Source organism: Notamacropus eugenii, chromosome Y (genome assembly GCF_028372415.1).
Source record: "Notamacropus eugenii isolate mMacEug1 chromosome Y, mMacEug1.pri_v2, whole genome shotgun sequence".
NCBI lineage: Eukaryota > Metazoa > Chordata > Mammalia > Diprotodontia > Macropodidae > Notamacropus > Notamacropus eugenii.
Genome location: NC_092880.1, coordinates 3716392 through 3726488, shown reverse-complemented (window position 1 = coordinate 3726488; position 10097 = coordinate 3716392). Strand labels below are relative to the sequence as shown.

The 10097-nt window shown below is 34.2% G+C and overlaps 1 pseudogene; it reads right to left on the bottom strand.

Annotated features, from left to right (window-relative positions):
- Positions 1 to 1544: 1544 nt before the first annotated feature.
- On the bottom strand, positions 1545 to 2449 carry LOC140516828 (olfactory receptor 4A15-like; annotated as a pseudogene).
- Positions 2450 to 10097: the final 7648 nt, after the last annotated feature.

The following is a 10097-nucleotide window of genomic DNA, read 5'->3' as shown; positions in this document are numbered from 1 at the left end:
ACAGAAGCCTTTAAAAATGAATCTATGAAATAACCATTTAAAATGTAACATGAATTGACAAATACAAAGAGTACAAATTGAGAACTCCACATTTTTAGAGGATGTATATCTCTGATTCTTAAAATAAGAAAAAGACTTCTAATAGATATTTACGTCTCAAAAGCTCATAATGTCTCACCAACATAGAACAATCAATTTCCTTAGTTTGGAAACCTGGACAGGACGAGAGAATCCAAACTGTGGAAATAGGACAACTTAAATAAAAGTCCCTGTTATCCTTATTGTTTTTAGAATTGACATGCAGATGATTCATTGATATTATTATGGAGATGGATTTATCTTTATAAACATTTTATCTGACTCTAAAAACAATCTGCTGTATAAAATTACATCTGTACTAGAATCTATACTTCATGAAATGTAAGCAAAAACAAGCAAACAAAAATATCACATTTTGTTCAGGGATTGTTTTTATTAGAACTCGTATTTTAAGAAAGGAATGAGACTATTTTAGTCACTATTCATAATAACAACAATAATTTTAAAGTTTGAGAGGGGTTAAACAATTCATATATTGTCAGATGTGATTTTAGCTTCATTTCAATAAACTACAGGTATAAAATCTCTATCCGTTATGCCGTGTTACCTCTCTTATTGAAAAATATAAGGTAATAAACAGCAATTTATAATTTAATTATTGATCTTATAATTAGAAATTGGTGTTTGAAAGAATTGGAACATGCTGTTCGATTTAAAAAGATCAAGTCACACATATTTTTGCATGTTTAGGCTTTACACATATAATGAAAAATCTCCCCAATTAAAAACAAATATTCCTATGTTAACAGATTTTACATCACATTGCAATATATGAGATGTAGTTTTAAAATGATAAAGTTAAATATTAAATGTGAAGCTGGTTGATTTACTTTGAAAACCTGGAGTAGTAATAACTTCAAGTTAATTGAGAAACTGATTAATTTTTTCTCTTCTGTAGAATACCCACTGCCTCACATAAGCCTATCATGTGACGTATTAATTCCCATTCCTAAACAATGTGATTCTGAGAATTATCTTTGTAAGAAGAGTGAACTGTTTTTAAAAAGTTTCACCTAATTGAAACGAATCGATATTTTCCTAATGAACCATGATGTTCTTTTTAAAATTTTATTTTTTCCAAATTATCTTATTCTATGCACTCCCACTCCCACACATTGAAAAGGTAAGAAATGTGATATCCATTATGTGAAGATATATAAAATATATTTCTGCATTGGACACGTTGCAGAAAAAAGAAGAAAATAAGGAGAAAAATATTCTTCAATCTTCCATCAGAATCCATCTATCTATCTGGATGTGGATAGCATTTTTTCATAAAACCATCATTCTCTAAAAGAAATAGTTCCAACAACAATCAAAAGGCAGTTTTTAATGCTAATGACAAAAAGCTTATTTTTTCTTCACGTATTCAACATCTGCTTTCTTAGCCTCAAATAAATTCTAGAAATGTAACAATATTCCTCCATTTCCCTTGTGAAACATCATCACTTTGCCAAGACATCCATTGCCTTACACATGGGCATCACTTTTCTGTTCCAAAGCTTCATCAAGGCATTTTTTATTTCTGCTTTTCTTAGGGTGTAGATCAAAGGGTTCAGCACAGTGAGTTCCAGATTTATCAGTGGGGAAGGTACAGAAAGGCCTAACATACTTGAAAATACAAGGGATAAAGAAGAAGACATCAACTGTAATGTGAGAGATGCAATTAGAGAGGGCTTTTTGTTGACCTTCTGAACTATGGGTTTTCACAGAGTGTAGAATGACCCCACAGGAGACAAGCAAGAGTGCAAAGATAATTGTGCATATTGCTCCCCCATTGGCAACCACAGAGATGCCAATTATATAGGTATCTATACAGGAAATTTCCAGTGAAAGGGTACGTGTCACAGATAAAGTCATCAATGGTATTGGGTCCACAGAATGGGAGACTAACAATGAAAAGGAGCTGAACTAATGAATGCATGAAACCTCCAATGCAGGATACCACCAACAGCAGAACACATACACGCCACCTCATGATGACCAAGTAATACAAGGGTTTACACATGGCTACATAGCGATCATAGGCCATAGATGTTCCAAGTAGGTATTCCAAGAAGAGCTGGACCATGCAAGCTTGGAAAGAAATGGTTACTTTTTCGTAGAGTATGTCTAGGGTCATTTTAGGGACAGTGATAGTGGAATAGATAGCATCCATAAAAGAAAAGAAAACAAGAAAGAAGCACAAAGGGAACCTCAAGGTCTTACTTTCAATGACAGTTATGAAAATGAGGATGTTTCCCACCATAGCTAAAATGTAGATAATTTAGAATACAACACAGAGTGTTTTTTGTACCTTCGAATTCTGAGTGAGTCATAGGAGGACAAACTTGGTGACGTTGTTCCTAATTTCTATGCGTTTGTGTGTGGCAGAGGGAAGGGGGTCTGGGCATGGTGTGCTTGTTGTGGGTGAGGGGAAGGCAGAGCAAAATGTTAATTGGATACAGCTCCAGAGTTGTAGTTAGCAGAGCCTTGAGTTTTGGTCTGACATTTGACCTTTTTGATGAACAATGTACTTAATGTTTTGGGGCATCAATTTGTTTGCAGTATACTGATCATAATAGTGGAACATGTCCAGCTTCACAGAGCTTTTGTGGGGGCTAGGGGAGGATGGCTCTTCCACATACAAATTTTAATCTCACGCAAAATATGGTTATTCTTCTATATTGGTCTCAGTCAGAGCTTTACCTATGAAGATAGTTATGAAAGAAATATTTTATTGACGCCATTTTTAAATCATGCTTATTCTCAATATATAAGACCTAATTTGAACTATGCTTTACTCATAGTTAGCATTCTTTGTAATAAAAGGAGGAAGGCAAGCTTTGTTAAGTATTTTAGTGACAAGTTTGAACACTATATTACATTGAGGTTTTTTTTGTTAAATTTATCTTTTTCTTTGTATTATCAATGTGGAGATTTCTTTCTATGTTCTGCTTACTTTATTATGTTTCAATTCATTAAAAAATCTTTTAATATTTTTCTAAATTACGTATTTTCATACTGTCTAATAGCATCAATATAGTCTGCCATATTTAAGTATTCAACAATAAATTGACATCTATTTTTTCTTGTTTTTTTTCTCCTCTTGGGTTTATGAAACAATGCGTTTCCCCATTTCCATTATCATGAGCATTTTAGTTTCTTTTTGGAAACACAAACTTCTAGTATGAGGAGTCAGTGTTACTCTAAAATTCACAAGACACTTCCACTTCAAAAACCTAATTTGTTTTAATAAAAGAAGAATATATTTCTTTTGTGATTCCAATGAAAAATAGGGAAATGCACAGAAATGTAAGACCATTATTCAAGGTCCTCTGATCACATACATTAAATGAATGGGTTTTTTTAAGTCATTAGGATCTTTACTGTAAATTGAGGGTCATTTTGATGACCTCAATCATGGAAGAGTTAAATACAATTTTTTTTCATTCAATGGAGATTTATTATGGTGTTATGATAGTATTTTTTATCTCTAATACACTTATTAAAATGAAGTTGATCTCTCCAAAGAAATCACTTCAAATTGTTATTCACCGTTTACCAAATATAAGTTTAATTAATCATAAATTTGAAAGTGTATTGAATAAGTGTAATTTATATTAAATAGAAGTAATATATAACTACCACATAGTAAGAAACTTATAAATGCCATAAAATTATTGTTACTATTATTATTATTATTATATCATGTTTATCAGTTTTTTCAATGGAGAGGGAAGAAGTGAAAGTGATAATACTTTTTTTGTGTTTTACAGTTTTTGTAAGCCTATTTTCTTCTATTGACAGAAACTCCATTACTAAAGTACTGTTTGTTCAAAATTTTGATAAATGTGTTCAATGTAATTGCTATCCATTCAAATCTGATATAAAATGAGCATTTTACACCTTTAAAACTTTGTTATGAGAATGGAGGGGCACCGAATTCATTAGTCAGTCTGTGTAAGCCATTAAAGACACACAAAAATACACATATCATATATACATGCTTTTACACACAGGAAAACACATGCAATGATTAAGAAATTCTGGCATAGCAAAAGGAATAACACTGGGATATTATTAGCAGAAAAGGAATTTTCAGAATATAAAATGATGGTGGTCAAAGAGTGATAGAGACAGTCTGATTTATATGTGTGTGTGTGTGTGTGTGTGTGTGAGTGTGTGTGTGTGTGTGTATACACACATTGTAGGATATCAGAGTAGGCCAATGAATTGTGAAAGGAATATTTCCCAGGTCATATTAACATGTATGCTAGAGTTTCCAAGTATGAAATCATTAAAAGAAAAAGAGAGCAAGCCTCTGAGTCAAAAAGTAAACTCGAGAAAGGCGATACTGAAAGTCATTGCAAATGTGACTGTAAGAAGGATGAAATTCAAAGGAGAAGAAATACAATGCAAGGGAGAATGAGAAAAAGTAAGAGGTAGTAGAAATCAAGAATCCTCACATCTATTCAAGTGTGACTGGGTATAAAAATATAGACAACTACACTGTCGAATATGGTGCAGGATTTAGTTTCTTTTAAAAATAACTACGATTTCTCAACACCATAAAATAAAAGGTAGCAGTGAGGAGATGAGAAGAAAGAGTCTCAGATGAAGGTGATGTGATCTTCAGACATCATTTTACTTATTTGTTCATTCATTCTTCCTGTATTTATTCATTCTTTCATTTGTTTATTTATAGCAGTCTGGTTCTCCTTATCTCACCCAGCCTAGAAGAACCACTCTTGACCACCAATCTGCTTCTGTTAGGCATAGTAGTTTTGACTGCCTGCATTTTTGATCTGGGCTGACCCTTCTTTGAAAGTTTGATAGTTACTTGATTACCCAGCTCATAATATTGGTACTAGATTTTAGTATAGATGCATGATCGGCTTATTTTATTGCAGCACAGTAATCTGGAGCTCTGGAGATTGTCAGTATAGAATTATTCCTACTTATTCATTTGGACATTACTTATTAACCAACTAATAACTTCTGAAATTTATTTTCTTCTTTTCAACCTTTTACCTTTGATTGGTAGCCATGACGAAAACAACACTTTTGTCCTGATGTCTTCAGTGTTTTGATTAAATTTTATTAATTTTTTGCAATTGTTTCAAATATTTTTTCACCATGATAGTATCATTTCTGTTCGTGTCAATCCCCCAGTATAAGCAGTTATCCTTGAAGTCTGTGTGTCACACTCTGGATATATACCACACATCAATAAATCTCTTATTTGTGCTTAAATACCCTTCACAGTTAAAATAATGAAGTCAGATTCATTAGCTCTAAAATAATGATCCTATGATCCATTTTACATCTATATGATCTTTTTCTTCATCTATAAAATGAGGGAAAGGATATTTGCCATTCTTCTTCTTTAAAGCTATACAGAGTGAGACAAAACAAGCAAATCCACTTTAAATTTATATAATATCTGATATGTTGAGCAAATGAGATAATATATGCAAGCAAGTTTTGTAAATAAGAAAATGCCTAATAAATGTGATAGTTACTAATACAAATTGAAATGTAATATTTATCAAATGCAGGTGGGTATGTGAAATGAGATTTTCTCAGTATTCAAACTACAAACATATTCTCCCTCCCTTCTGGTCTTGAAAGAAATAAGGAGTGAACAAAGCAGAATTCCAGAAGCCAGAGCTGTACAGAAAAATAATGGCAACTGGATCAAAATTCAGAATTCTGTGGAATAAGCAGTGGCTTTCAAATCATCTACCTTAGACACAGTGGACTGGACTGGGGTAGAATGGATCAGGGGACAACAGCTCATTTACTGAAGGAGATTGAAGAATGCTTACTTTAATTGCTTTGGAACTTGGGCCATCGTGAAGCAACTGAAAGGGAATTGGCTAAATAAGAGAGTAAGGGACAAATTGCATCTTGGATGGGCTGGGGACAAGCATAATTTAGGAGATTTGGGAGTAGAGATATAAAAGCTATTCCATATAAAATATTATTTTTTTCTAGCTAAATTGTTGCTAATCTCAATTGTCCATGCTTTACATGTTAAAATTATATGTTGTGACTTCTTATTTTGGACACTTTTATGGCAGAGTAGAGAAAGTAATCAAGATCTGAAGAGATCCCCAAATAAAAACCACCAGGAATATTATAACCAGAGGCAAAGACTTCCAGATAAAGGAGAAAATATTGGAAGCTGGTAATTCTAAGGGGGCAGAGACAAGGTGGCAGAGTAGAAGGATGGACCTGTAGAAGCTCTCCCTCCACAGTCCATAAAATACTTACAAAAATGGCTCTAAATAAATTCTAGATCAGTAGAAGTCACAAAAAGACAGAGTGAAAGAGATTTCCAGTCCAAGAGAGTCTGGAAGGTTGAAAGAAAAGGTCTATCACACCATGCTTGAAGCAGAGTGCAGCCCATCCTTGGGTTGGCAATGACAGGCCCAGAGAAGGTTTCAGGGTACAGAATCACTTGCAGGAGACGCAGTACCCAGATTACTCAATCCACAAACATCAAAGACAGTTTCAAAGGTCAAGTGAGAAAGCTCTTTCACCAGGTGAGAACCCAGCAGGGCCCAGCCCTAGTCCTCACCTCAGGTGGCTGCAGAATCTAATTTTGAAGCCCTCAGCCTGAAGAACCTGGGAAAATTGAGCAATTGATGTGGATATTTGCCCTGAGTGGTGATCCTGTGGTGAGGATGAGCACTGGCTGGTGGAGCTGTTGGAGGCTCTGTACAGGGAATCCTACTCTGTACATGGAACTCCTCTCTTTTGATTGTGCCACCTCAGAGGAATTGGGAACTTACAGGTCCCTATAGTGTACACTCCATTTGACAAAGGATTCAAAAGTCAAAGTAACTGGCTGGAAAAATGCCCAGAAAAGGGAAAAATAAGCCTATACAAGGTTACTTTCTTGGTGAACAAGTATTTTCTTCCATCTTTTCAGATGAAGAAATGCAATGCGTAGAATCAGAGGAAGACATAAAAGTCAAGGCTTCCGCATCTAGGACCTCCAAAATAAATATGCAATGGTCTCAGGTCATGGCAGAGCTCAAAAAGGATTTTGAAATTGAAGTAAGAGAGGTGAGGGGAAAATTGAGAAGGGAAATGAGAGTGATGCAAGAAAATCATGAAAAGCGAGTCAACAGCTTTCTAAAAGAGACCCCAAAATGATGAAGATAATAGAACCTTTAGAAAGAGACTAAATCAAATGACAAAAGAGACCCAAAAACCAGTGAGGAGAAGAATGCTTTAAAAAGCAGAATTAGCCTAATGGAAAAGGAGGTTCAAAAGCTCACTGAAGAAAATAGTTCTTTAAAAATTAGAATGGAGCAGATGGAAGCTAATGACTTTATGAGAAACCAAGAAATTACAATACAAAACCGAAAGAATGAAAAAAAAATAGAAGACAATGTGAAATATCACACTGGAAAAACACCTGACCTGGAAAATAGATCCAGGAAAAACAATTTTAAAATGTATGGGACTACCTGAAAGACATGATAAATAAAGAGCCTCGACATCAAATTTCATTAAATCATCAAGGGAAACTTTCCTGATATTCTAGAACCAGAGAGTAAAATAAATATTGAAAGAATCCCCCAATCACCTCCTGAAGAAGATCCAAAAAATAAAACTCCTAGGAATATTGTAGCTAAATTCCAGAGTTCCAAAGTCAAGGAGAAAATGTTTCAAGCAGCCAGAAAGAAAACCAATTGAGTACTGTGGAAATATATTCAGGATAACACAAGTTCTAGTAGCTTCAACATTAAAGGGTCAAAGGGCTTGGAAAATGATATTCCAGAAGTCAAAGAAACTAGGATTAAAACCAAGAATCCCTTACCCAGCAAAACTGAACATAATAGTTCGGGGGAAAATGGTCATTCAATGAAATAGAGAACTTTCAAGCATTCTTGATGAAAAGACCAGAACTAAATAGAAAATCTGATTTTCAAACACAAGAATCAAGACGAATGAAAAGTTAAATAGGAAACAAAAATCATAAAAGATTTGCTAAATTTTAATTGTTTACATTCCTACATGGAAAGATAATATTTGTAAGTGTTGAAACTTTTCTCAGTAATTGGAGGTAACACACACATATCTACATCTATATATGTCTATATCTATCTATCTGTATCTATAATCTATCTATCTATCTATCTATCTATCTATCTATGTGTGTGTATACACACACACACAGAGGACACAGGGTGAGTTGAATAGGAAGGGATGATATTCAAAAATATAAAATTAAGAAGGAAGAGAGGAATATACTAGGAGGAGAAAGGGCAAAATAGAATGAGACAAATTATCTCCCATGAAAGAGGGAAGACAAAACTTTTTCAATAGAGGGGAAATCGAGTGAGGTGAGAGGCAAAAAAATGAAACTCACTCTCGTCACATTTTGCTTATGGAGGGAACAACATGCACACTCAATTTGGTATGGAAATCTGTCTTACACGACAGGAAGGGAGGGGAGAAGGTGATCAGTGGAGTGGGGGTGATAGAAGAGAGGGCAAATGGGATGAGTGAGTAATTAGAAGTAATCACTTTAGGGGAAGGACAAAGTCAAAAGAGAGAATTGGATAAATAGGGGGTAGGATAGGATGGAGGGTAATATCAGTCTTTCCCAGCACGAAAATTATTGAAGTCTTTTGCATAACTGCTTGCCTTCTCAGTGGAAATGGGTGGGGAGGGAGGAAGGGAGAGAATTCGGAACTCAAAGTTTTAGGAACGATTGTTGAGAATTGTTTATACATGCAGCTGTGAACTAAGAAATACATGCAATGTTGGTATAGTAATCTATCTTGCCATACAAGTAAAGGATAGTATGGGGATAAGGGAAGGGTGGGGTGTGACAGAAGGGAGGGCAGGTTGGGGGAAGTAGTAATCAGAAAGCACGGTGTTTTGGGGTGGGTTTAGGGGAGAGATGGGGAGAAAATTTGGAACTCGATGTCTTGTGGAAATGAATGTTGAAAACAAAAAATAAGTTAATTAATTTAATGAGAAAATATTGGAAGTACCGATAAAGAAAGAAAACTTTCAAATATTGTGGAGGTTCAGTCAAGATCACACAAGGTTTAGCATCTTTCACTTTAGAAGAGTGGAGGACTTGAAATAAAGGTGCTGGGATTACAACCAAGAATGACCCTACCAGTAAAACTGAATATAATCCTTTAAGTCAAAAAATGAATGTTTAATGATATAGAAGACTTTTAAACATTTCTAATGTAATACACTGAGCTGAATAGGAAAGTTTGCATTCAAATGCAAAATTCAAGAGAAGCACAGCAATGTAAATATGATAGAAAAATCGTAAATAACTTAATAAAGTTGAAACAATTACCTTTCCAAATGGGGAGGTGATAATGCAACTCCTAAGAACTTCATCTTTATTAGGGTAGTTAAAAGGAAGTTATATAGGCAGAAGGAATGGCTGTGAGTTGATTAAATTGGAATGATCAAAACTTTTTTGAGCAGGTTTCTCAGATAAAGGCTTCATTTTTCAAATATTTGGAGAACTGAATCAAATTATTTAAAGAAATGAACCAATTCCCAATTGATAAATGGTCAAAGAACATGAACAGGCAGTTTTCAAAAATAAAGAAAGGTATGTATAGTCATTTAAATGATACAAAACACTAATGATTGGAGAAATGCAAATTAAAACAACTCTGAGGTAGCACTTTACAATTATGAGAAATGACAAATGTTGGAAAGGATGAGGGAAAAATAGTATGCTAATGAAATGTTCATTGAGTAGTGAATTCTCCAGTCATTTTAAAGAACATTATAGAACTATGACAATATGGTTATAAAATTGTAGTTATTGACCCAACTGTACAACTTTTAGTTCTGTATCCCAAAGAGATCAAAAACAAGAAAAATTATCTAAATGTACAAACATATTTGTAACATCTCTTTTGTGGTGACAAAGCAGTGGGAAATGATGGCATATTCATATAATTTCAGGACTGGTTGAAGAAGTCATTGAATATGATTGTGATGGAGTTTGGGTTTCC